General features: G+C 37.4%; 1 protein-coding gene and 1 long non-coding RNA gene across 3 annotated transcripts in view; one reads left to right on the top strand and one right to left on the bottom strand.

Moving 5' to 3' along the window:
• LOC123839428 (uncharacterized) overlaps positions 1-27,405 on the bottom strand; it is a 280,569-nt gene that overhangs the window by 19,740 nt on the left and 233,424 nt on the right. The gene's annotated exons all lie outside the window — the stretch shown is intronic.
• Positions 1-27,405, top strand: part of LOC123839430 (uncharacterized) — a 157,852-nt gene that overhangs the window by 72,336 nt on the left and 58,111 nt on the right. For both annotated transcript variants that reach the window (XR_006789635.3, XR_008505626.2), the window contains exon 2: positions 22,469-22,556. This is a non-coding gene — a long non-coding RNA (uncharacterized LOC123839430). The remainder of the gene's footprint in view (positions 1-22,468; positions 22,557-27,405) is intronic.

Raw genomic sequence — 27,405 nt, 5'->3', positions numbered from 1 at the left:
TTAATTACCAAAATTTTCATAGCTAAGCAGGATTTGAACATGGCACTTCTGCTACCAAATTCTGATATCTTCCCTTCAGTAAATGTTAACCCTAACTAATGCAGGAATTGTAACCTTTGCTATGCTCTTGACTCACTGGAGCCATTTAGTTGTAAATGATGCAGGTAAGGGCATTTCTGTATTCAATTTGTACTGTGTCGAATTGATTTCAACTTGTTGACATGTTGCCTTGTAAAGTGTCCTGTAACTGGTTTCTCCTGTGTGTGGTCTATTTTCCCAACGATGTACAATAGATCTACGTACTGATCTTGGTCACCCCTGTGTTCAAGATGAAGAGTAAATGCCTCTGGCACAAGCATCAGAACCCATATGAAACAGAAATCAGTTTCCATTGGAGAGAGCCTTTATTCACAACCAATAAAGTAATATATTCACTTATAAATTCCTAACTGAACCAGTTTCCATTATGTGGTGGGAAGAATTTCTGGAGAGAAAGCAAGACTTTGTTCAGAGAAAAGAAGGCCCTAAACTACTAATATTTAGCAACCAAGTTATCTGCCTACCTGTCGTGGAAGAAATTCTGTTCTTGTTCTTCCAGAGTAGAGCCACTGTTCGACATGCTTTGCTTAAGACTGATCTCTGCTTAAGACTGATCTGCTCTTAACTAGAAGGAATTTCATCTACTGCAGAGGCAAAGTCTAAAAATAAATTAATTAGTGGATGGAGGAGAAAGTGTCCAATTACAAATTATACTATGCATATGAGAAATAAAAGCAGGGGAAGGGAAGGAGCTTAATGGAGAAGAAAAAGGAAGAAGAGGAGGAGGAAAGAAGGGATAGGAAGGGGGAGGGGAAGGAGAAAGGGGGAGATGGAGGAAGGAAGAAGGGAGGAAGGGAGAAATCACGGTACAAACAAAAAGTGATTAATTAAAAAAAAACAAAAAAAACAAAAAACAACTCCGAGGTGGAAGTGGGAACAGGTTGGGAGAAGGCAGATGGGAAAACCCTGGTGATCCATATACCAAAACCAAATTGTCACGAATGCAGAATTTATTCTTCCCCTTTTCCCCAGTCAACATCCCACCCCATCCCTCTATCTTCCCATGGAAATAAATGGACTTAAATGTGGTAATCCTTCCCTGACAGGGTTCTCATTTACTCCCCAGCCCACAGACCAGCCTTTGTATATAAGGCGTGGGAGCATGGTCATGAGGTCAGCACCATCATCTAACAGACTTCCAAGGGCAAGGAAATAAATAGCAGTAATCCTTATAGGCAGACTAGAAGTATATCAAAGAGGTCTCTGTGAAACCCATGAATGTCTATTAACAAAATTAATATCTTAGTACTTTGGTTATATAGGTCATCTTATATTTTGTAACTCTAATTTCCTCAGGGGTCAAGAAAGGATATTAATATGTAAACAGAAAGCAAATCTAGCAAATGTGAATTCTTGTCTTTATGAATATATTTTAGGTTTCTTCTGTAGATAGTAAACCAAAGGACCAGAGAGAGCTTCAACAGTTCTATTCCCTGATGCATTCTATGTTTTTCTACACACTTACTGATCAATGGCTCCTGGCCACCACATTCCCTTCAAAACAGAGAACCCCACAGAATCCACAGAAGTGATTCCTCAGTGAAGTCTCCCAGCCTAATGCTGTGCTGACTTCATTGTCACACACGCTGGTTAGGTTGTGTAAATGTGACCTCAAAATGAAAACAAAGGAGTTGAATATTAAAGACAGTATGGAATTTGGCATAATATCTACAAGATGCTGTTGTAATAATATACATAAAATATTAAGCATTCAATACATGTTAGCTATCACTAGGTTTTTATTATTTAGGAAATGTGTATGAGGAACGATGTGGAATGATATGAGGAATCTTATGGATCAGAATGTGAAAATTAAAATTTTAGACAGGGAAACTTTCCTTTTTCTCCCCCAAAGACAGCCCATCTTTTTCTATAGTCTCCCAGAAGTACATCTGAATGGCAAGTCAAGAATTTTCACAATGTCAAAATGGGAAAATGATCCTAATCTCTTTAGCCTGCTTTGCATCTGGAGAAAATAGAGGTGAATTTAAGTGGTATACAACTATTTTGAAAGATTCAGATATCTGCATCTGTCATTTTCCTAGGATGGAATTGGATTCATTTTTAATGAACACTGAGTAATTCCATTCAAGCCATTAGTTTCATTATTTGGTTCTCCTTACTACACATCATGGCAATAAGTATTATGGAACATAAAAATTAAATTGGAGAAATTAGGAAAATACTTCCTGGAGACATTGCTTGAACTGGGGAATAACTGTTGTTAACTGTTACAAATCTAAGATACAGCTAAGTAAAGAATTAGCAACTTCCAGTGACAGCTCTAGTTAATAAAGAATACAACTCTATATATGTCCTAAAGATTTACAGAGCCTTTGGTAATATGATCATTGTACTTTCACATGAGATGTCTCCCTACCATTGTAAGGTGCTTTAAGGGCAGGTTAATTTATCCTAATACACAATGGAGAATGTTATAGAAATTGATAGATTTAAAAATATATTGAGAGAAGTAAATTAAGCTGTACAGCACCATACGCATACTCTAAAGCACAGTTCTTGGTCCATGGCAGGTACTTACTAAATATGTATTGATTGATTAAACTACTGCCCATGCTTTAAGATCCCTAAATGGGACTAATACTAAGAAAATATTGTTCTAACAAAAATAGATTAATGAAAACTAAGGAAAATAATTTTTCATTCAAGTTTGTTTGGAAATTTACAGCATATACTCAGAATTTTAAGTCTTCTATGAGCTTAAATATCATTTGGTACAATCCAGTCGTTTTATAGATGGCTACATAGAGATCAAGACAGATTTTGGTGGATTTTTGAAAATACTTGTATTATTTTAATCATTAGGATGAAAACTAAAACTTACATAGCCAGATCAAAAGGTCGAAATAACAGTTTGATGTAGTCAGAGACATCATCAAATTTGAAATGGTTATCCAGGACCCAGTTACCAGATTCTTGGAGACTCACCTCATCTTTGGGATTCAAAACAGAGTCAAGAGTTCACAATGAAGGTAGTATTTTATAGTGTGTCTTTAAAAATCGCTGCTGAACTGCCATTAAACACTTCTGGGAGCTGGGTTGGGTGTGTTGCCTCAGGCCTAATAAGACCTTTCCTTACATAGGGATCCTTGTTTGAAAGACCTAGAATACTGATGCCTATGGCTGTTTAATAACTATGTTCACCCCCCACAGTCAAGAGTTGTGACTAGGCACGGGCTGGGGCTGTATTTCTACAGTGTTCCTGGGCCAGAAGATGTGAGTATTCCAATGCACCCAATGGGGTCCACATGGAGAAGAGGGCCTACACATGGCCCTTGGGATTTCTGTTGAGGACCAGGGCAAGTCTTGACTCCAGCAGGGAGAGTTTGGGAGCAGTGGACTTTGGAAGCCTAGGAGGTTAGAAGTAGTGGCACAGGAATAAAAATGCAATATCCATGCCACAAAATATTGTCAGAGAAACCCTGCAGGGCAGGAAGAATTAATAAATCTGCCCATGAAATGACCATTAGCTTTAAACATCTGCCCACCAGAGGGTCTCAGTGTTGATAAACAATAGCACCTGCCACAGGGGGCTACACTATTCCCCACAATACCTTGCATCTCATTTTGACCTATGAGGAGTCAGAAGTAACAGAATGCTAAAGGAGAAGGAGAATGGATGGTAGGGGGAAACCAACAAGAAGCCCATACTGCCCTACATTTTCCTCTAGCCACAAGTAAACCCTGGCCTGGGGGAGAGAAGATTTAGTGCCAGATCAATTTAAGAATCAGGATTATTACAAAGAATGAGTGTTCTATTTTCTGAATTGAGACTAGGTTTGTGACTTAAAGCACCCAGAGGACTTTTATTATCAGTGAATACCCAGAGGAGAAATGGACTTGCTGGAACTTCTCTAGTGACAAGGAAAGGCTTTCTCTGACTAAATAAATTTTAAAGGGATAGTGGCAGCCAAAAATAAAGTATTCTGCTTATATTTCAAACATTCTGCATGAGCTTAGAGAACTGTTTACTAATGCAATTACTAAGTGTATGGAAAAATACACATCACATTTATTGATATAGTATTAAGCCATAAAACATTTCCAAAATAATTCAATAAATTTTGCTCTAAGACTAGAAACCTATTTTTAGGTTCTTCTATCCCTTCAGCTTGTAGCAGTCAATACAACTACATATTAAATTTTTTTAGAGCAGTGATTCTCAACTGGGGTGATTTTGTCTTCAGGGGATATTTAGCAAAGTCTGGAGGCATTTTTGGTTGTCACAACTGGAGGTTGCTGCTTATATCTAGGGAGCAGAGACCAGGGATGCTACAAAACATCCTACAATGCATAGGATAGCCCCTTTAACAAAGAATTATTCAGTCCCAAATGTCAATAGTTTCATGATTGATTCAGAGCATAATTAGATAAGTATTGTATGTTAGCCAGCAAGGCTGAGAAAAGACACCTAGCAGAGCTTGGATATTTGACAAATGAAATCCAGATAGCCAATACACTATCTTCTCACATTCTCACTGGCTACTGCTTGTCAGTTCTATCTTGTAGCACTTCCTTCTCTGATCTATTCTTCTACCTTAGCACACAAGGAAGACTTCCCTATTCCTGGGTCCCTAGTTGGTGTCACCTCTTAACCAATTTGTGAACCTGACTAGATGAAATGATCATTTTTGTTCCTTCCATCTCTGACATTGCATGATTCATGTGTTTACCAATTTTGTTTTTGACAGAAATCCACAAAGGGGTAACTAAACAAAAGGCACATATTACACACACACACACACACACACACCCATTCTTGATAAAAACCTCAACAAAGGGGGTTTAGAAGGAACATACCTTAACATAATAAAAGTCATATATGAAAAACCAATAGCTAACATCATACTCAATGGTGGAACAACTGATAGTTTTTCTTCTAAGATCAGGAACAAGACAAAGCTGTCCACTCTCACCATTGTTTTTTATTCAAAATAGTACTGGAAGTTTTAGCCACAACAATCAGACAGGGCATCCAGATTGGTAAGGAAGAAGTAAAACTATCACTATTTCATATGGCATGATACTATATATAGAAAACTCTAAAGACGCCACCAAAAAACTATTAAAAGTAATTACTGAATTCATGTAAGTCACAGGATATAAAAATCAATATACATAAATCTGTTTTTATACACTAGTAATGAAGTAGCAGTAAGAAATTAAGAAAACAGGGGCACCTGGGTGGCTCAGTCAGTTAAGCGGCTGCCTTCGGCTCGGGTCATGATCCTGGAGTCCCAGGATCGAGTCCCATATCGGGCTCCCTGCTCTGCGGGGAGTCTGCTTCTCCCTCTGACCCTCCCGCCTCTCATGCTCTCTCTCTCTCTCTCATTCTCTCTAATAAATAAAATAAAATATTAAAAAAAAAGAAATTAAGAAAACAATTCCATCTACAATTGCACCAAAAGAATAATACATCTAGGAAAAAACTTACCAAGGAGGTAAAAGATCTATATTCTGAAAACCGTAAGATACTGATGAAAAAAACTGAAGTTTATACAAACAAATGGAAAGAGATTCCATGCTCAGGATTGGAAGAATTAATACTGTTAAAATCTTCATATTACCCAAAGCAATCTCAGATTCAATGCAGTCTCTCTCAAAATACTAACAGCTTTTCACAGAACTAGAACAAATAATCCTAAAATTTCTATGGAATCACAAATTACCCCAAACAGTCAAAGCAATCTCGAGAAAGAAACACAAAGCTGGAGGTAGCACAATCCCAGATTTCAAGATATACTACAAAAAGGCTACCTACTGAATGGAAGAAGATATTTGCAATTGATATATTCAATAAGGAGTTAATATGTAAAATATATAAAGAGCTTTTAAAACTTAACACCAAAAGACCCCAGTCAGTTAAAAAATGGGCAGAGGACTTGCCTGAAATAGAAATTTTTCTAAAGAAGATATACAGATCACCAACAAACACATGAGAAGATGCTCAACATCACTAATCATTAGGGAAATGCAAGTGAGATATTTCATACCAGTTAGATTGCTAATATCAAATGAACAAGTGTTGGCTAGGATGTGAAGAAAAGGGAATCCTTGTATACTGTTGGTAGGATGTATGATTGGTGCAACTACAGTCTAAAACAGTATGGAGGTTCCTCCAGAATTTAAAAGTAGAGATAGTATGTGATCTAATAATTCCACTAGTGGGTATTTACCCAAAGAAAATTAAAACACAAATTTAGGAAGATGTATATACCCCTTATGTTTATTGCAGATTTATAATAGCCAAGATATGGAAGCAACCTAAGTATCTATTGATGGGTGAATGGATGGAGAAGTTGTGGTGCATATACAAAATGGAATATTACTCAGCCACAAAAAAGCATGATATCTTGCCATTTGCAACAACATGGATAGACCTAGAATGTATAGTGCTAAAATGAAATAAGTCAGGCAGAGAAAGACAAATACCATACAACTTCACTTATGTGTGGCATCTAAAAAACAAAACGAACAACAACAATAAAAAAAATGCAGAAATAGACCCAGAGAATAGAGTGGTGGTTACCAGAGATGGGAGGATAGGGGAATGGGCAAATTGGTAGAGATTAAGAGATACAGACTTCCAGTTATAAAATTAGTGACAGATGAAGAGGACAGCATAGGGAATAAAATCAATTGTTATAACATTGTATGGTGACAGATTGTAACTGAACTTATCATGGTGAGCATTGCATAACATAGAATTTTCAAATCACTAAGTTGTACATCTGAAAGTAATATAGCATTGTATATAAACTATTTCAATAAATTATTTTTAAAATTCAATGTTTGATAAATTGAGCTTAATCCAGAGAAGTAAGTATAAAAACAATTTATGATTCAGATTGCAAATTTTGCATAAGTTTATTTGTACTCTCAAGTAGACTGTGATCATTCAATCAAATAAGCTTTGAAAATACTCATCTTTCTTATCTCTTCCTGCCACCTCCTCTTTTCCCCTTTCCTTTTTATTCAGCCCCCTTTCCTAACATCACTTATTTTATATTTTGAAATTAGTTGTTTTCCTAACCGGTTAACAAAGAACATGAAATCCATGAGCTACTTAATGTTATCCTGAATTGCTACAATTCCATGTATATGCTATGTCTATCGTGTACAGCCCCTGGGTCTTTTTGTCTCTTACAACATTAATTTTTTGTTTGTCCTTCTGTGTTCTGTTACTCTGCATCAGAGGTATTGTGCCACATTACTGATTTGCACCATTCCAGTCAGATCACACACAATACAGCACAATTCAGCAGAAGTGATCATAAAAACAGAATTATCTTTCACCCTAGGAGGTTTGCCCTTCCTGGTAAAGGTTGAAAGAAATGTATGGAAGCTCATACTAATACTGTTTACAGCTCACCAAGCTGTGAATACAACACAACTTTAGTAAGGGCAGCTCACTGGGCATTTTTGAGTGGGCTGAAAGGGGTGTAGTGAGGAGATATAAGTAAAAAGTACCTGCCAGCAAAACCCATAGTAATGGAGTGCCATCAATACATAAGCCTTAAAAATACCAGCATTATCCAATTGCTAAAGCATTGTCAAGATAAAACACTTAGATTTCAATTTCACAATGCATCCTTTTTTTTTTTTTGCTTTTATTTCAGTGTTCCTTGGGATGAGGACGACACTTGTAAACATTCATTTGTCTTAATAAGATTGTGCTTCCATAAAAAAACCCATTAATTCTAAAATGAGTTTAGATGGGACCTAAGGGTAAAGATAGAGTAAAAGTAAAACACAGTGTCTCTTTCCCACAGTATCTCCTTTCTACTCCTAGAAAAAAAGGAAAACTTCCACAGCCATGACCACCTCAACGATAATATGAAAAGGATAAGAGTGATATGGAAGCCAAAGATAGAAAATGCAAGATTCTTATGTAGCTTGTAGTTTTTCTGGGCTGCTATGCCTTCTTTCTCATTACCCAGAGATAGTGCTGGGGAGACAATATGAATGTGCAGTATGTATATATGTATGTATATATTTATTTATTTTTAGATTTTTATTTTCAGAGAGAGAGAGTGCACAAGTAAGGGGAGTGACAGTCAGAGAGAGAAGCAGGGAGCCCGATGCAGGACTCGATCCCAGGACCCTGGGATCATGGCCTGAGCCAAAGGCAGACACTTCACCAACTTAGCCACCCAGGCATCCCAAATGTGCAGAATTTAAAGAAACTATCCAACTTAGATTGAAGGTGTGACTAGCTGCCTGGGTCAGAGGGGATCACAGAAAAGCTACTGGAAGAAGTTTCTACCTACAGTGACAAGATCTCAGGGGACAAGGCGGAACCACCTGGGCTTCCCCCATTACATAAAATCTTATTTTGGGGGAGGAGTGAAATCATAGAGGTAGCAGCTAATAATCAAAATCAAATGAAGTTAGGGCTGCCTGGCTAACTTAGTTAGTACAACATGGAGCTCTTGGTCTTAGAGTTGTTAGTTTGAGCCCCAGGTTGGATGTAGAGATTACTTAATAAAATCTTAAAAAAAAAAAAAAAATCAAATGAAGCTAAATATCTCAGGTAGTAAAATGGAATTTATTAGAATGAAATATAAAGGGAAATAGGATAATACCTTTGGAAGAAGAAAAAGTGGGAGGGCACATAAAAAGCCCCAGATGCTATGTGACCTCCTGTCCGCCAACTATCAACATTGGTGCCATAGGCATCCTAATATATTCCCTATTAGATGCAGATTCCGGTTCAGGAAATCCAGGGTGAGGCCTGGGATGCTGCATTTCTAATAGGTTCCCATGTGATGCTTGTGTTGCTGGCCCATAAATACTTCAAGTAGCAAAGAAACAGAAGAAATTAACAAGTGGACCTGGATCCATGATAGAAACATGTTTTAAGTTCAACCAGGAAAAGAAACAGGGGCGACAGGGGAAAGGGGGAGAGAGTGTTGTTTGATTGGTTCAGTGTCCTAGATCATTGCTCCCATGTTCCCTACTATTGCTGTGTCAAAACCTAAGAGCAGAATCTACAACCTCCAGCAACACATACATACTCCAAATGAGCTCTGCCTTCTCCCCTTCAGTCCTCTTCTTACACACACACACACACACACACACACACAGAGCTACTCTTAACACCTCTGACTACAGAAAAAGCACAGTGTAGTTCTGAAGTGAAGACAATCTATCCTTAAATAAGATGGCAAAAGGTACAGGAGAATTTATCCAGATTATATTAGAACAAAATAAAAGCTTGAAATAAAGACTCTCTGTTAAGCCAAAGCAAGGAAAATGAAAAGGCAAAGACAAGTATGCAGAAATACTTTAAAGTGAAAAATAAAGGAATAGAACAGGAAAAAAGCAGATGAAGACCTCGGTCTAGAGAAAATATAAAGATCAAAATTATATTTCCTATGAGCGATTCACACTACAGAGGAATTTAAACTGGAGCAATTCAGAGATAACTTAAAAAAAGAGCTAGCTGAAATTTTGCATAGCTGAGAGAAGATCATTACAAATAAATGTAAACAACATAAAAGAATGTATACATGACCCGTACTACTAACAGTGAGGGAGACTGTATAAAATCTTTATGATTGCAGAGAAGCGATGAGACTATTGAATAAATAACAATATTAATATAGTCAGGACCATATAGATAATACAAGAATATTTAGTGTTACCAAATTAGAGATGTGAACATATAGAAGTGCTCAATGAGTTAACAGAAGATTCCAGTTAATGATGTTTAGTTATATATACAAATTTATGTCAGGTTTTATAAATTCAATGTTTATAGCAGCAATGTCCACAATAGCCAAACTATGGAAAGAGCCAAGATGTCCATCAACAGATGAATGGATAAAGAAGATGTGGTATATATATACAATGGAATATTATGCAGCCATCAAAAGGAATGAAATCTTGCCGTTTGCAACAACGTGGATGGAACTGGAGGGTATTATGCTGAGAGAAATACGTCAGTCAGAGAAAGACATGTATCATATGATCTCACTGATATAAGGAATTCTTAATCTCAGGAAACAAACAGGGTTGCTGGAGTGGTGGGAGATGGGAGGGATGGGGTGGCTGGGTGATAGACACTGGGGAGGGTATGTGCTATGGTGAGCGCTGTGAATTGTGTAAGACTGATGAATCACAGACCTGTACCTCTGAAACAAATAATATATGTTAAAAAAAAAAAGAAGATAGTAGGAAGGGAAAAATGAAGGGGGGATATCAGAGGGGGAGATGAACCATGAAAAACTATGGACTCTGAGAAACAAACTGAGGGTTCTAGAGGGGAGGGGGTGGGGGGATGGGTTAGCCTGGTGATGGGTATTAAAAGGTATTGAATGGAGCACTGGGTGTTATACGCAAGCAGTCAATCATGGAACACTATATCAAAAACTAATGATGTACGGTATGTGCTATGGTGAGCGCTGTGAATTGTGTAAGACTGTTGAATCACAGACCTGTACCTCTGAAACAAATAATACATTTTTGTTAAAAAAAAGAAGAAGATAGCAGGAAGGGAAGAATGAAGGGGGTGGAAATCGGAGGGGGAGACGAACCATGAGAGACTATGGACTCTGAGGAACAAACTGGGGGTTCTAGGGGGGGTGGGGGGATGGGTTGGCCCTGTGATGGATATTAAAGAGGGCACATAGTGAATGGAGCACTGGGTGTTATACGCAAACAATGAATCATGGAAGACTACATCAAAAACTAATGATGTAATGTATGGTGATTAACATAACATAATTAAATTAAATTAAAAAAAAAAAAAAGAAAATCATCCAGATGTATCTGGTCCCAACTTCTGAAATTTTCTTTTCAATGTGGTGTACTTAGTACATTTTTGTACTATTTTGTGATCTTAGTTTCCAATTCCCAAGCAATAAAAAAATAACTACATTAAAAAAAAGAAACTGAGGCAAGTTAAATGCATATGATGGATATAGCTAGATTGCACTGTATATAAATAAAATATAACTGAAGAAAACTACAACTGAGCAACTTACAGGCATTAAACATTAAGGACAGCTAGCAATCAAAGCAAACAAAGTGAACAGGCCATTTAAGTACATCCTTTTCAGGAAATTACTGAAAGATAGGCAAACAAGAGGGTAATCCAAGAGAGACACAGAAATAAAATCTAAGAAAAGAAGGCAAATTGAATCTTCAGACAGATGGTGAGGGGGACCTAGGATGATAGCTGTGCAGCAAGCATGAAGAGTAAACATGTAGTCCAGATTAGCGGGCTCAGGGAGGGATGTGCCAAAGATTATGCAATGGATAGACAATTGATATGTTTGGACATATTGAAATGAGGTTTCCACTAGGGTAAGATTTTGGGGAAGAATTAGTAATTAATACAAGAAAAATTAAGCAAGCAAAAAGTAAGATAATGATTAACTCCAGGAAAAAACATAAATTGTTCAAGATAAAAAAAACTAAGTATAGTTTCCTATGTGGATCTTTTATAAATAGCATTCACATAGTAAAAATATGAAGTCTGAGATAGAATTATATGGATAGTATGTATCAGATCAAATAACTACAACCATGTAATATTTTATTTGTATTAAATTAAATACACAGGGTAGACCATTATCATCCATTTTTTATAGAGGAATTTGTCTAGCTTTCTATTTTTACAAGAGCAAAAAGGAATATTTTCTTGAAATATAAGAAAGACCCATTTGTGTTGCAGTAATATGTGTATAAGAAAAGTCAGTGCTAAATACATTCTGGTTAAGCTATTGAAATTTAAGAATTATTAAATGATTTTTTTAGGCATCTGAATAGGAATAAAATCCAGACTAGTATCAGCTAGTATTAATTTGTTCATTCCACAAATGCTTTTGGAGCACTGCCCTGAATAAGATTTTATTCAGGACACAAGAAAAAAAGAAAAAAAAAAAAAAAAAAACAGACAAAACTATCTTCCTTCATAGAGTTTATCTTCTCATTAATTTAATGCCAGAAGACAGTGGAACAATGCGTAAAAGTTCTGAAAATATTAAATGCAGATCCAATACTATTTAAATGAAACAGGAATGAAAAAAAAAAAAAAAAGAACTCTCAAACATTAAAATGCTCAGAAAATTCAGCGCCCATGAACTTTTTTGGTTCAAGCCAACCAAGAGTTAGTTCCAAATAAATAACTCAAAAATAGACTGTGGTAAAAGAACCAGGAATAAGCATTCCAATAATTTAAATGTAAACCTATCTTGAAATAACTGAGAATTTTATTATGAAATGTAATGAAGTTCATTTTAACATACATGATTATTTATAATTTAAAATCATTAAGAGCCAAAGTAGGTAGGTAGAAAAAGTACATCTTTTCTTTTTATAGCATATCTAAAAAAATATTGACTTTAGTTTCTTAATTTTTGTAATAATCTTTACTTGAGAGAGATATTCTTAGTAATTTTTATGTCTAAGAGTGATTTAAAATACATTCAAAGGTAGTCAGGAAAAGATGGTAGAGTAGAAGGATCCAGCGTTCATCTTGTCCCACAGATACACTGAGGTAACAGCTATCTCTATGAAATTAACTCTAAAAATGACCTGAAGACTGACAGAGCAGATGTTCCCCAATTAATCATAGAGAGGCGGCCACATCAAAAATAGTAGGAAGGATGAGACAGGTTTGGGAACCAAATCTTCCACAGGACTAACCACAAATGGGGGGGACATCACAAGCATGGAGGAGTTGAGAGGACCAGATCCCACACCAGTCATCTCTGGCACTGGGGACTCACCCCGGGAATATAAGTACCCATAATATCTGGCTTTGAAAACCAGGAAGGTTTAACTTTGGGAACTTTAAAATTCAGTAGGTTTAAAGCCCGGAGAGCCAAAAGGCAATAGAAAACTGAGCCAGTGCCCTTAAAGAATCAGCATAATAAATAACTTTGCCTGAGATACAGCATAATAAATAACTTTGCCTGAGATACAGCATAAAGGCAGCAGTTTGAAAAGCACCTGCAGTACATGTGAAGGAAATATATTGACTAATCTTAGAATATGTATAGAAGGGGAAGAGATCTTCAGGAGATTTCTCCAGGAACAGAAGTGCTGGCAGGTGCCATTTCTCTTCCCACACCCCTGCCTAGATAGCCCGACTCTTGCTGGAGCCAGTTCTAACCCTCTCTACCTTGCTAGCATCACTTGCCCTGTTGTGCTCTGCCCTGGCATTCCCTTGTGGACCAGCCCCATCTAATCTACTTCTGTGGGTAGGCATCCTTCCAGGGCTGCTCCTGTCCTACCACACCCTGAAGGCAGCCCTGGCAGGGACCTGTGCCACACCAAAATGACTCTTTCCCTGGGAACGAAGGCAAAGAACCCCACACCCCAGCGTGCCCATAATTCCTGCATCCCAGACTCCAGCTGGCTGTGCAGGGAACAACCCCTGCCCCATGGTGTACTTGCAATTGTAGCAAGAAGGCTAACTGCAGATACCTAATTAGATTTCTCCCTCCAATCAAGGAGCTTCCAGACAGACCCCTCAATGGTATAGGGGCCAAATCCTGCCAAATGCACCACAAGCAAAATGGTCATAACAGCCAGTTGGGCTGAAGGCAATCATGGCTCAGCCACAACAGTAGGACACACACAGTCCACACAAGGGATACCACCAGAGCACCTAACTCTGGAGACCAGGGGGACTGAGCTACAGAGCATTACAAAACTTCTTCTACACAAGGCCACTATTTTTAAAATCATGAGATGTAGCTGACTTACCTGATACATAGAAACAAACACAGAGTTAAGACAAAATGAGGAGAGTGGGGTACCTGGGTGGCTCAGTCGTTAAGCATCTGCCTTCGGCTCAGGTCATGATTCCAGGGTCCTGGGATCAAGCCCCGCATGGGGCTCCCTGCTCAACGGGAAGCCTGGTTCTCCCTCCCCCACTCTCCCTGCTTGTGTTCCCTCTCTTGCTGTGTCTTTCTCTGTCAAATAAATAAAATCTTAAAAAAAAAAAAAAAGACAAAATGAGGAGAAAGCATCATGTCCCAAATGATAGAATAGAACAAAATCACTGTAGAGAAGTAAAATGAACTGGAGATAAGCAATATACATGATAAAGGATTCAAAGTAATGATCATAAGGATACCTACTGAACTTGAGAAAAGAATGGATGATCTCAGTGAGAACTTCAGCAAAGAGGTAGAAAACATAAAAAGAACCAATCAGATGAGTAATTCAATAACTGAAATGAAAAAATGCACTAAAGTGAATGTGCATTAGAGGATGCAGATTAGAAGATGCAGAAGAACAGATCAGCAATCTGGAAGACAGCATAATGGAAAGCAACCAAGTTGAAAAGCAAAAAAATGAGAATAGGTTAAGTCAGGTGTAATAACATTCATATTACCGGGATACCAGAAGGAGAAGAGAGAGAAGGGGACAGAAAATTTATTTGAAGAAGTAACAGGAATTTCCCTAATCTGGGGAAGGAAACAGAAATCCAGAGTCACAGAGAACACCCAACAAGATGAACCCAGGGGTGCCTGGATGGCTCAGTGGGTTAAGCGTCTGCCTTCGGCTCAGGTTATGATCCCAGGGTGCTGGGATCGAGCCCTGCATTGCGCTTCGCCCTCAGCAGGAAGCCTGCTTCTCCCTCTCCCTCTGCCTGCCGCTCTGCCTACTTGAGCTATCTCTCTGTCAAATAAATAAATAAAATCTTAAAAAAAAAAAAAAAGATGAACCCAAAGAGGTCTACACTAAGACATGCAATAATTAAAAGGACAAAAAGTAATGATAAGGAGAATTTTTAAAACATCAAGGAAAAAAAAAAATATTTACAAGAGAAATTCCATAAGGCGATCAGCTGATTTTCAGCGGAAACTTTGCAGGCCAGAAGAGAGTGGCATGGTATATTCAAAGTTCTACAAGTTAAAAAAAAAACTTAGAACAAAAGAATACCCAGCAAGGTTATCATTCAGAACTGAAGGATAGATAAAAAATTTCCCAAAAAATAAATGTTAAAGGAGTTTATCACCACTAAACCAATCTTGCAAGAAATGTTAAAGGGAATTCTTTAAGTGAAAAGAAAAGGCCATAAATAGAAGAAAATTATGAAAGAAAACAATTATGGTAAAAGCAAACATATCATAAAGATAGAATAATCACTTATAAAACCAGTGTGGAGCTTTAAACAAAAAAGGGGCAAAAAAAAAAATCAATTATATTTATAAAAATAAGTCAATGGATACACAAATTAAAAAGGTATAAAATATGACATCATATAATATATATATGTCTATGCTCCCAACACTGGAACACTTAAATATATAAAGCAATTTATTAATAGACATAAAAGGAGAAATTGACAGCAATAGAATGATGGAAGGGGACTTTAATACTTCACTTACATCAATGGATCAATTATCCAGACAGAAAGTAACAAGGAAACAGTGGCTTTGAATGACATATTAGACCAGATGGACCTAACAGATATACAGAGAACATTCTGTCCAAAAAGAGTAAAATACATTCTTTTCAACTGCACATGAAACAGTCTCCAGGATAGATCACATGTTAGGCCAACAAAACAAGTCTCAATAAATTTAAGAAGATTAAAATCCTATTAAGTATCTTTTCTGACCACATGGTATGAAACTAGAAATTATGAGAAAAAATCTGGAAAGAACCCAACACATGGAGGATAAACAACCTGCTACTGAATAATGAATGGATTAACCAAAAAAATCAAATATATTAAAAAAAATACAGGAAGATGAATGAAAATGAAAACACAATAGTCCAAAAACTTTGGGATGTAGCAAAAGTAGTTCTGAGAGGGAAGTTTATTTATAATGATACAGTCTTACCTCAAGAAACAAGAAAAACTTCAAATGAATAACCTAACCTTACACCCAAGGGAGCTAGAAAAAAGAACAAAGACCAAAACTAGTAGAAGCAGGAAATAATAAAGATCAGAGCAGAAATAAATGAAATAGGGACAAAAAAGATCAAGAGCTGTTTCTTTGAAAATATAAACAAAATTGATAACCCTTTTCTTTTCTTGACAAGTTTTGCTAAAGAGAGAACTCAAATTAATGCAGGAAGAGAAATAACTGACATCACAGACATATAAAGGAATATAAAAGAATATTATGAAAAAATGTATGCCAACAACCTAGAAGAAATGGATAAATTCCTAGAAACCTACAATCTCCCAAAACTGAATCAAGAAGAAATAGAAAATATGAACAAACAGATTATTAGTATTGAAACTGAATCAGTAATCAAATCTTTCCCAATAAATAAAAGCTCAGATCCATATGGCTTCATAGTTGAATTCCACCAAACATTTAAAAAGTTAATATCTGTTCTTTTCAAACTATTCTACAAAATAGAAGAGGAAGAAAAACTTCCAAATTCTGTGTATGAGGCCATTATTGCTCTAACACCTAAATCAGACAAAGACACTCTAAAGAGAGAGAGAAAACAAACAGACCAATATCTCTGATGAACACAAATACAAAAGCCTCAAAAAATATTGGCAAAATGAATTCAACAATAATTTAAAAAAAATTCACCACAATGTCCATACTAAAAAACAATCATTCTCCCTTCCACCAAATGAGATTGATTTCAGGGAGGCAATGTTGTTCAATATTTGCAAATCAGTCAATAGGAAACACCATATTAACAATAAGAGAAATTATAAAACCATATGATCATTCCTTTAGATGCAGAAAAAGCTTTTGATAAACTACAACATCTTTTTCATGGTAAAACTAAAAAGCGTGTTTAGAAGGAACATGCCTCAACACAATAAAGATATGAAAAACCCACAGCTAACATCATATTCAATGGTGAAAAGCTAAAAGATTTTCCTCTAAGATCAGGAACAAGATAAGGATGTCCACCCTTACCACTTACCAACATAGTACTAGAAGTTCTAGATGCATCAATCAGATAAGAAAGAAAAGGCAACCAAATTATTAATGAAGAAGCAAAATTGTCACTCTTTACAGATGACATGATACTACACATAGAAAACCCTAAAGATTTAACCAAAAAAACATTAGACTAAATTCAGTAAAGTTGTAGGATACAAAATTAATATATAGAAATCAGTTGCATTTCTATACACTAGTAAGTAGCAGAAAGAGAAATTAAGAAAACCATCTCATTTGCAATTGCATTAAAATTCCTTACCCCATACACAAATATAAACTCAAAAGGAATTAAAAACCTAAATGTGAAACCTGAAAATATAAGACTTCTAAAAGAAAACATAAGTAGTATTCCCTTTGACATTGGCATATTTATGGATAAATCTCAGGCAAGGAAAACAAAAGCAAATTAAACTAATGATACTACACTAAAAATTTTACGCAGAAAAGAAAACCATCAACAAAATGAAAAGGCTAGCGAAATGGAAAAGATATTTGCAAATGATAGATCTGATAAGTGATTAATATTTAAAATATATAAAGAAACTTACACAACTCAACACCAAAGGAAAGTAAATAATCTGATTAAAAACTTATCAGAGGTTCTGAATAGACCCAAAGAGGACATACAGATGGCCAATAAACACATGAAAAGATGCTCAACATCATTAATCATCAGGAAAATACAAATCAAAACCACAATGAGATATCACCTCACACCAGTCAGAATGGCTAGTATCAAAAAGACAAGAAATAACAAGTACTGGGGAAAATGTAGAGAAGAAGGAACCCTCGGGCACTGTTGATAGAAATGTAAATTTGTGTGACTGCTGTGGACACAGTATAGAAGTTCTTCAAAAAAAAAAAATAGAAATACCATATGACCCAATAACTCCACTATAGGATATTTACCCAAAGAACATGAAAACACTTAATAAAAAAAGACATGTTTTATGTTTATGGCAGCATTATTTACCATAGCTAAGATATGGAAGCAACCCAAGTGTTCATGAATAGATGAATGGATAAAGTGTGAGATACACACACACACACACACACACACACACACCAGGAATATTATTCAGCCGTAAAAAAAGAATGAAATCTTGCCATGTCTGACAACATGGATGGGCCTAAATGATATTATGCTAAGGGAAGTCAGAGAGAGAGAGAGAGAGAGAGAGAGAGAGAGAGAGATACCATATAATTTCACTTACATGTGGAAACTAAAAAACAAAAACTGTCTCTTAAATACAGAGAACAAACTGGTGGTTGCCAGAGAGGAGGTGGGTGGAGGATGGGTAAAATAGGTGATGGGATTAAGAGGTAGAAATTTTCAGTTCTAAAATGAGTAAGTCATGGAAATGAAAAATACAGCATAGGGAATAGAGTCAATAATGTTGCAATAGTGTTGTATGCTGACAGATGGGACTCACACTACGGTGATCATTAGTAATGTACAGAATTGTCAAATCACTGTATTATACATCTGAAATGAATATAACATTGTAGGTCAATTATATGTGAATAAAAAATAAAAAATGCACCCGGACTTCAGCAATTTCTTCAGCATTTCCAGGGGTTTTGTTTGTTTTTGTTTTTAATTCTAGTTTTAAAGTGAAATTATAGTTGATCATTTGTTTTATACACATGTGCATATATATAATTTTATGTTTGACTTTGGGGTATTTTTATTTTTTGTTTGTTTGCTTTGAGTTTATTATAGTAAGATGTGTATCTTTTTAAACAAATAATAGAGACATTTTATATATAAAAATATTTTGCAGGGTTTTTGTTTTGCCCTACTCGTTTTTCTAAATACTATTTGCATCACATTTAGATGATTGGAAAGTATGTTGGATATCATCTTTAAACTCCGATCAAGAAATTGTCATGAAAAGGGTCAAGATATAGCAAAACCTTTCGGGTACTGCCCAAAAAAACAGTATCAGGGATGCTATGGTAATTACACAGATTCCAGGTGAAGGCTGTTGTTACACACAGACAAATTGGACACTTCCAGGACAATAAGGGATTGATAAAAATCATGTTTCAGGGCACTGGAGAGAACAAAATGCCTTGGAATTTCAAGAATGTTCTAAAAATAAACTTTGAGCAATTACAAAAATCTGGAAAATCTGCAAACACTGGGGAATGACCCCTTTCTGAACCAGCAATAGAATCAGCAATTTCTCAAAAACATACCAAGTGGAGAAATTCAGATGGGTCCAAACTAGATATTGTTCTCTCATCCACACCTGAGGAGAAATTGGTGACACCACTGTAAGTTATTCAGTTGTAGTCGTTTATAGTTTAATTCATACATAGGGTAATCCAACCATATCCATTGTGTAAACTTAGTTTGCCTTAGCTCATCATTTTATTGATTTGATGCAGTTAAAGAACTTCGACTTGCTCTGAATTAAAGAACCACATCACATGTTTTAATAAATTAACTCAAGCAACACATACCCAGTCAACACTGAGTATGTGGTAGGGATTTTGCTAGGTGCTAGGGTTACAACATTGAAGCTAGTTCCTACCTTGGGGAGTTTAGAACCCAGTGGAGAAGAGGACCAAACAGGCCAGTCTAATGCAGGGTGCTGCTCCCTCTTACTTTTGCAGTCAAAATGTTGGCCCCACTCATTAGCAAAACTGGAAAAGAATGTTTCCAGAGTTCTGGCTTTCACGAGGCCCATTTACAAGCAGGTTTTTTTAGATGTTCCTCACACACTTTAGTTCTTTTCCAGCAAAAGCAGATGCCTCTAATCTGACCCGTATACCTAAAATCTCACCTCGTTCTCTTTGTGATTATAACCCCCTTTCTGTACATGACTGATGAAGATTAAGTTTTGACACATATTCAGAAAGCGTAAGCTCAGATTCCATGTTTAGCTTCAATCACATTATCACCTTTAACCAACTAGAAAAAGTACAGAGAAAATAGCCATGTATCGTAATGTGACATCAACCCATCTTTTTAACCCTTCCCCATGCATTTCACAGATGTTTCCTGAATCCTACTAGGGGGTAGGCACTGTCACCTGTGTGAGCCCTTTAGCCAAACTTAATCCCTCAGTTTTCCCACACTCATCCTTCAATCTTCTCTACTCTGAAATCTTGCTCTTGTCTCCCTCTCACCTGGGAATGTCCTTTTCTTGGCTTCTGAAATATCTCATTCCTGCTCACTCTTCACAGCCCAGTTTAGGTTCCAGACTTTGAAAGCATCCTCTCATCATTTCAAGCCATCTTACTTTCTAATCTTTTACAGAAATAGTTGCCTCTAGAACTAACTTGATACTTTGTAGGTCATGTTCAGTATTTCCAGGAAGCTTTCATTATGTTGGCTTTCCTCAAACTGAAATTCTGAAAGTTGGGGGCTTTGTTTTATTTGTGGTATCCTTTGCATTTTCTATCCCAGAACACTGCTCCTGGCACGTATTTAATAAAGCTCAGTGAGCCTTTTGCTTGACTGTCACTTTCTCATTCCCCCATGTTCTCTTCTGGTAGTGCTCCATTCTGTATGGTGAAAGCCACTAGGACATCCCTGAATTCTGCATTAAGGTACAGAGAGGCTGAATAAAGCAGGTTGTTCTTGGTACACATTTCTGCCTCCACAGGTAGCCCCTACTGTGGTAGACTGAGAAAAATAAGACTGCAGGAATCACTGTCATGCACTGACATACAGCATCGGTAAATGCAGCTCAGGAGATGATAAACTAATGGAATGAGAGAGGGAAACTTGAATGGAACATTTAGACCAGAAAAATAAAACTGATCTCAAGATTTTTCACATTTTAGGTTTCATATTTCCCAAACACATATGCCAAGTTCTGCCTACATTTCCCCTGGCACTCCATTTCTTCAAGTAGTTTTTTTTTTATTATGTTAATCACCATACATTCCATCATTAGTTTTTGATGTAGTGTTCCAGGATTCATTGTTTGTGTAGAACACCCAGTGCTCCATGCAGAACGTGCCCTCTTTAATACCCATCACCAGGCTAACCCATCCCCCCACCCCTCTCCCCCTAGAACCCTCAGTTTGTTTCTTAGAATCCATAGTCTCTCATGGTTCGTCTCCCCCTCCGATTTCCCCCCCTTCATTCTTCCCCTCCTGCTATCTTTTTTTTTTTTTTTAACATATAATGTATTATTTGTTTCAGACTTCAAGTAGTTTGTTAAAACACTCAGCGGGTCTCCATGAGAAATATAAGTGTATGAAAATGTAGGGTTGTGAAAGGTAGATTGAGTGTGTGTGTGGGGGGGTACGGCAATGGCAAAAACAGCCCTAACACAGATGAGTTCCCACACCATGTGTCGAGAGAGAGAGAGAAAGAGAGACTCCCTTTCCCACTCTTGAGGGGTATGTAGCCATTTGCGAACACCCAAGACCCAATCATGACTACCAAAGACCCGTGCGGTGTCATCCCATTGCTGGTGGCCAGGAGCCAGCGCTGTCATCACTTGGTTTTGTGCTGCTTAGGGCAGAAAATCTGATTGTTCAGCAACATGCAATCAGCTTAAAACAAATCTGGAAGATGTTACCCAAAGACGAGATGATATCCAGGCCCTGGAATTTTGTGCAAAGAAAATGAAGGGTTTGCCTTAAGATAAGAACTGTATCTGAGGCAAGAAATTTGAAACCTTGGGACAAGATTCAAGTCAATGAGTTTAATAGTAAGTCTTTAAGAAACTGGGATTACAACCCAAACAGGCCAGGCAGGTCCTGCAGAGCAGTGAGAGAAGCCAGGGTCCAATTTCTAGAACTAAAATCCTCTCTGTCTTCTATGACTAGATACCACTTATATTCTTCAAAGAAGGTACACTCCCAAGAGAAGTGGAATTACATTTAAACACCGAGATGATGGAAGTCTTAAGAGCTGAACTGAGTCATGATTTAACTACTTATCATATAGCCTCTAAACTTGAATATGTCATTCTGTCTCCATTAACCTTTTTCCCCCTTTATTGGAAAAAATAGGGGTAGCAGTACTAGCTTTAGTAGTATTTGGGTACAAATCTCCTTTTCTTCCTTCCACATTCATTCCCCCACCAATCCTGGTGTGCTAATGTAGCAGAAGTGGGATTTATAATATTATGTGTGGTTACAGAAGGAAACAAGACTCTTAACATAAAAAAGCTGCAGCAAATATATTATTAAAAGGTTACTCTACAGGGACACCTGGGTGGCTAAGTCCTTAAGCGTCTGCCTTTGACTCAGGTCATGATCCCAGGGTCCTGGGATGGAGCCCCGCATCAGGCTCCCTGCTCAGCGGGAAGCCTGCTTCTCCCTCTCCCACCCCCCCTGCTTGTGTTCCTGCTCTCGCTGTTTCTCTGTCAAATAAATAAATAAAATCTTTTTTTTTTTTTTTAAAGGTTACTCTACAAAATGCTCTCTGAGAAAGTTCACCCTAAGCCCTTTCTAGTCAATGCCCTGATCCTTTTTTTCTCCACCTTCAGGGGCTAAAGTATGGCCTGCAGCCTTAATGACTGCCAAGGACACAAGAATGGGAGTAGTAGGAGGGTGAGCATGAGTGAGTCTTGAAAGGTGAGTGAAAATAGCCAATGCTATTGAGTGCTTACTATTTGCTAGATACCATTTTAAGTACTACATATATATTATTTTATTTAATCCCTATAACAAACCCTTGGGAAAGGCACTCCTAATACCCATTTTACAGATGAGGAAAGTCAGGTAGGGGGAGGTTAAGTAATGGAGTTACATGAAGTAGGTGGTAAAGCTAAATATCTGAGGTCTGAACTGAGACCATGCTCTTTTCCATTAAACTTTACTGTGTAAGTGTGGAATTGCCCAGGCAAAGAGGGAGAGGAAGGTTGTTTGGGATAGGAGTCACATGAGTAAAGGTGTAAAGGTGTGAAATAGGATTGGTGCTGAGAGCTCTAGAAAATTCAGAAAGTATATAGGAGAAATTGTGAAGAAGTCAGTCATAGCCAAGTCCAGAAATGTTAGGATTTGCTGATTTATGAATAGATGGATCAGCTTGTAATATTAACAGATGTGCTTTCCCTGGTATCCCCTGGAATCAATGACCTTTCCCTTGTCTGCTGGGCTAGGAGGCATTAGTTGTGCCAAGAGAGGGTTGATAAATCAGAACAGAAAATATCAGTTTGAAAAGGGCTTTGGGATACTGGAGAATATCAGATTATCGTGTTTGTGAACACTAAAGAATTGTGCAATAAAATTTTGACCAGAAAGACTTGGACTGATTCCTAATATGTAAGAGCAGTTCTCCTCTGATAATAATAATAATAATAATAATAATAATAATAATAATAATAATAAAATATTCTACAGGTTGAGGAAAGGCAGAGAGGAAGGTAGGGATAATATAAACTTTGCATTAGGGTTGGGATGTCAGAGAAAGATGAATGTGCCTCAAAACTGAAACAAAGTCCAGGGAGCCAGCAAGATCCAGAGTTCCCCATTACCCAGTATAGTAAAGGGGCAGTAGCATAGAAATGGCGTCATGGAACATCTAGGTAGAAAGATCTTGGCTGCAGCAAGTTTCCAGGAATCCCATAGTGGAAGCAGGTAAAGGTTGTCCACAAGCCAGAGAAGAGCTCAATATCTCTTGCTAGAGAGCTGTCCTGGAGAGGCATGGTTGCAAATAAGGAGAAAAGAGCAACATGCATGTGCTGAGGACCAGAGTTCACATTAGTGATCTAAGTCTCAAATAATGTCACTGTGATTGGATGCAGACAACCTGGACTAGCTTCCTCTTGCCCCATCCATCTCTTACCATATTGTTTTAATACTAGGTATTCCTTTCTCAAGAATTGAGTTTAGGGGGGGCACTTGGGTGGCTTAGTCGGTTGAGCATCCAACTTGATTTCAGCTCAGGTCATGATCTCAGGGTCCTGGGATAGAGCCCAGTGTAGGGGTCCACACTGAGCATGGAGTCTTGAGATTCTCCTTCCCTCTGTTCTCACACCACAACCCCTGCATACATTGCATGCACATGCTCACTCTCACTCACTCTCTGATGAAATAAATAAAACCTTAGAAAAAATGAGTTTGGAGATGGGGAACTTTATTCAGTAAGAATTTAATTTGCAATACATAGTGAAAGGAAACTCAAAAGAGAAAAATTCAGTTTTTCTATAAAAAATTAAATTCCTTATACACCTCAATTTGTGACTTGGCATTCATGCTTACTATACACCAAAGTTTTACTTTTCATTGATACAGATACAGATATAATCTGCAATGTATAAGCAAATTGAAGGAATTACAGTCAGAGATGGATTTCAAAGAAAGCAATCAACTGGGAAAGGACAGATGATTCGAGAATAGAAAGAAGCAGTGAGCCAGACTGGTGTGGGGAGTAGAACCAACTCCAACTTGATGAGCAGGTATTTCTCAGAAATGGACTAGATAGCAATTTTACATTGATTTAATTAATTTTTTAAAAATGTGCTTATTTCTTTGTCACCCTCTCTGTGTAGGAAAGCAAAAGGACACTCTTTTCTTTCCATTTGTAGACTTCTCATCCCCTGTATGAATTTGCTCCAGACAATTATTCCAGCCCTTTCTTGAACTGGTCCTGCCTATCCTATCCTTGGGATGCCTTAAATATTTATATCCTCATTCGTCAACTGACCCCTAACAATTCAGGATGGGGCATTTTATCTTTATTTTTTTTAAGATTTATTTATTAGAGAGAGAAAGAAAGAGAAGAAGAAGAGAGAGGATGCACATGTGAGAGCCTGGAGTGGGTGAGGGACAGGGGGAAAGGGAGAGAATCTCAAGCAGACTCTGCACTGAGCATGGAGCCTGACCCAGGCCTTGATCTCATGACCCTGAGATCATGACCTGAGCCTAAATCAAGAATCAGTCGCTCAACTGACTGAGCCCTGAGGATGGGGCATTTTATTTTTTGCATTTCTGCTAAATTCCTTGCAAAACTACCTCACCCAGTACTGTAAAACCTTGATGCTATAATTCAATTTTATAATACACTTCTATGAAGTTTTCAATTATATTGACTTCATTTAAGTTTTTCCAAACTTAAAGATATGAAGCCCGTAGTTAGATTTGCTTCTGAATTACAACAATATACCAAGGACTCCAGTTTAATTTGAATCATTTTAAGCAACCATAACTTTGGGCAGCTCTGGATTTTCTTTATCTCACCTTTTCATCTTAATATATACCAACATATAATAGCACTTTCCAATGATCTTTTTTTAAAGATATTTATTTGAGAGAGAGAGAGAGAGAGAGAGAGAGCATGAGCAGAGGGAGAGGGAGAGGGAGAATCTCAAGCAGACTCCGTGCTGAGCATGGAGCCTAATGCTCAGCTTGATCTCAAAATCCTGAGATCATGACCTGAGCCAAAATCAGGAGACGAATGCTTAACCGACTGAGCCACCCAGGTGCACCACTTCCCAATGATCTTAAACACCTTTATATAATCCTTAATTTCTCACCTCAAACTTCATTTTTATTATACCCAAATACTTTTAGCAGTATTTGAATAATTATTTCTTTTCTTTTTCTGTAGTATGTGTCCTCTTATGACGTTGCTATGAAGGGCATTTAAGCTCCTCGTCTAAACTCAATTTTCTCATCTACAAATACAAATATTAAGAAAAATTATTTAGCTAATACTTGCATGGCACTTGCAGTGTGCTGGGTTCTGTTCTAAGCACTTTGCAAATATTCATTTAGTTCATCTTCATAAGATCTCAAGGAGTAGATACTTCTCAAATCCCTACTCTATGAAGAAACTATGGCACAAAGAGGTCAATTTATCCGAGGACACACAGCTACTAAATTGTGAACTAGGGGTTAAGCCCCTGGCACCTGACCGTTACACAATGCTGCTTCTTCATTTAAGAAAAGCTTAGACTCTATCTGCATGTACAAGGTAAACAGAGTTTCTGCTCTTAAGGCACTGACAATGTCGGTACTAAAGTACTAAGGGTACTGACAATTTAGTACAGACGCTTACACTCAAATGATCAGTAATACTCCCCTGCTTCAAACAACTATTGAGGATCTGCCTTCAAAGCATTGACCATACATCTGGCAGATGTTGAGCCTTATTAAATGTGGATTATAATTATACCCTAAAGACACTCTAATAGGCTTGCTAACCATTGGTTAGTCCACAGGAAACCTATCGCTGGTCATATCAGCTCATGAGCACATACCAGGTGTCTCAAAGGAGTCTGGCACTAAAGAAAACTAGGATATGAATTTGTCTTTGCCAACTGCTCCATCTTTCAATATCAATACAGGGATGTACCTACCCTTTGGACACCTCAGACAAGCACAAAGAATTACCTTAAACTTGTGCTCTGAGTGAAACTTGCCACTTAAAATAGTAATTTACATTTGCATCGTGCCCAACTACTCTCCAGTCCAGGCTTTCTGACACCCAAGGTGAATTTCTGCTAGTTAAAACCAACAATTGGAAAGCAGAAGGTAACAGGCTGGGATTACCTCAAGGAGTTTTGCATCTCTATAGAGAGTGGCATGGACATTCCCAGTTAAGAAATGAGCAGAAGACATGAACAGACACTTTTCCAAAAAAAAGACATCCAGGTGGCTAATAGATACATGAGAAGATGCTCAACATCAATCAGGGAAATACAAATCAAAACCACGATAAGATACCATCTCACACCTGTCAGAATGGCTAAAATTAACAACACCCAAGAAACAACAGGTGTTGGTGAGGATGCAGAGAAAGGGGAACCCTCTCGCATTGTTGGTGGGACTGCAAACTGGTGCAGCCACTCTGGTGAAGAGTATGGAGGTTCCTCAAAATGTTAAAAATAGAACAACCCTATGATCCAGCAATTACACTACTAAGTATTTACCCAAAAGATATAAAAATACAGATTCAAAGGGATACATGCACCCCAATGTTGATAGCAGTCTTATCAATAATAGCCAAACTATGGAGAAAATCCAAGTCTTCATTAAGTGATGAATAGATAAAAATGTGGTGTATACACACACACACACACACACACACACAGGAATATTACTCAGCCATCAAAAAGAATGAATGCCGCTTGCAATAACATGGATGGAGCTAGAGTGTATTATTATGTATTATTATGCTAAGTGAAATAAGTCAGAGAAAGACAAATACCATATGATGTCACTCATATGTAGGGTTTAAGAAAGAAAACAGATGAACATATGGAAAGGGGGAAAAGAAAAAAAGGAGAGAGGAAAACAAGCCATAAGAGACTCTTCATGACAGAGAACAAACTGAGGGTTGCTGGAGGAAGGAGGGCTAGATGGGTGATGGGTATTAAGGAGGGCACTTGAGATCAGCACTGGGTGTTATTTGTAAGTGATGAATCACTGAATTCTACTCCAGAAACCAATATTGCACTCTATGTTAACTAATAAAATT

This window comes from Mirounga angustirostris, unplaced genomic scaffold (assembly GCF_029215605.1).
Source record: "Mirounga angustirostris isolate CCGP_5_RB_7025 unplaced genomic scaffold, mMirAng1.0.hap1 SCAF_3, whole genome shotgun sequence".
NCBI classification, from domain to species: domain Eukaryota; kingdom Metazoa; phylum Chordata; class Mammalia; order Carnivora; family Phocidae; genus Mirounga; species Mirounga angustirostris.
This window is presented reverse-complemented; position numbering and strand designations above follow the sequence as displayed.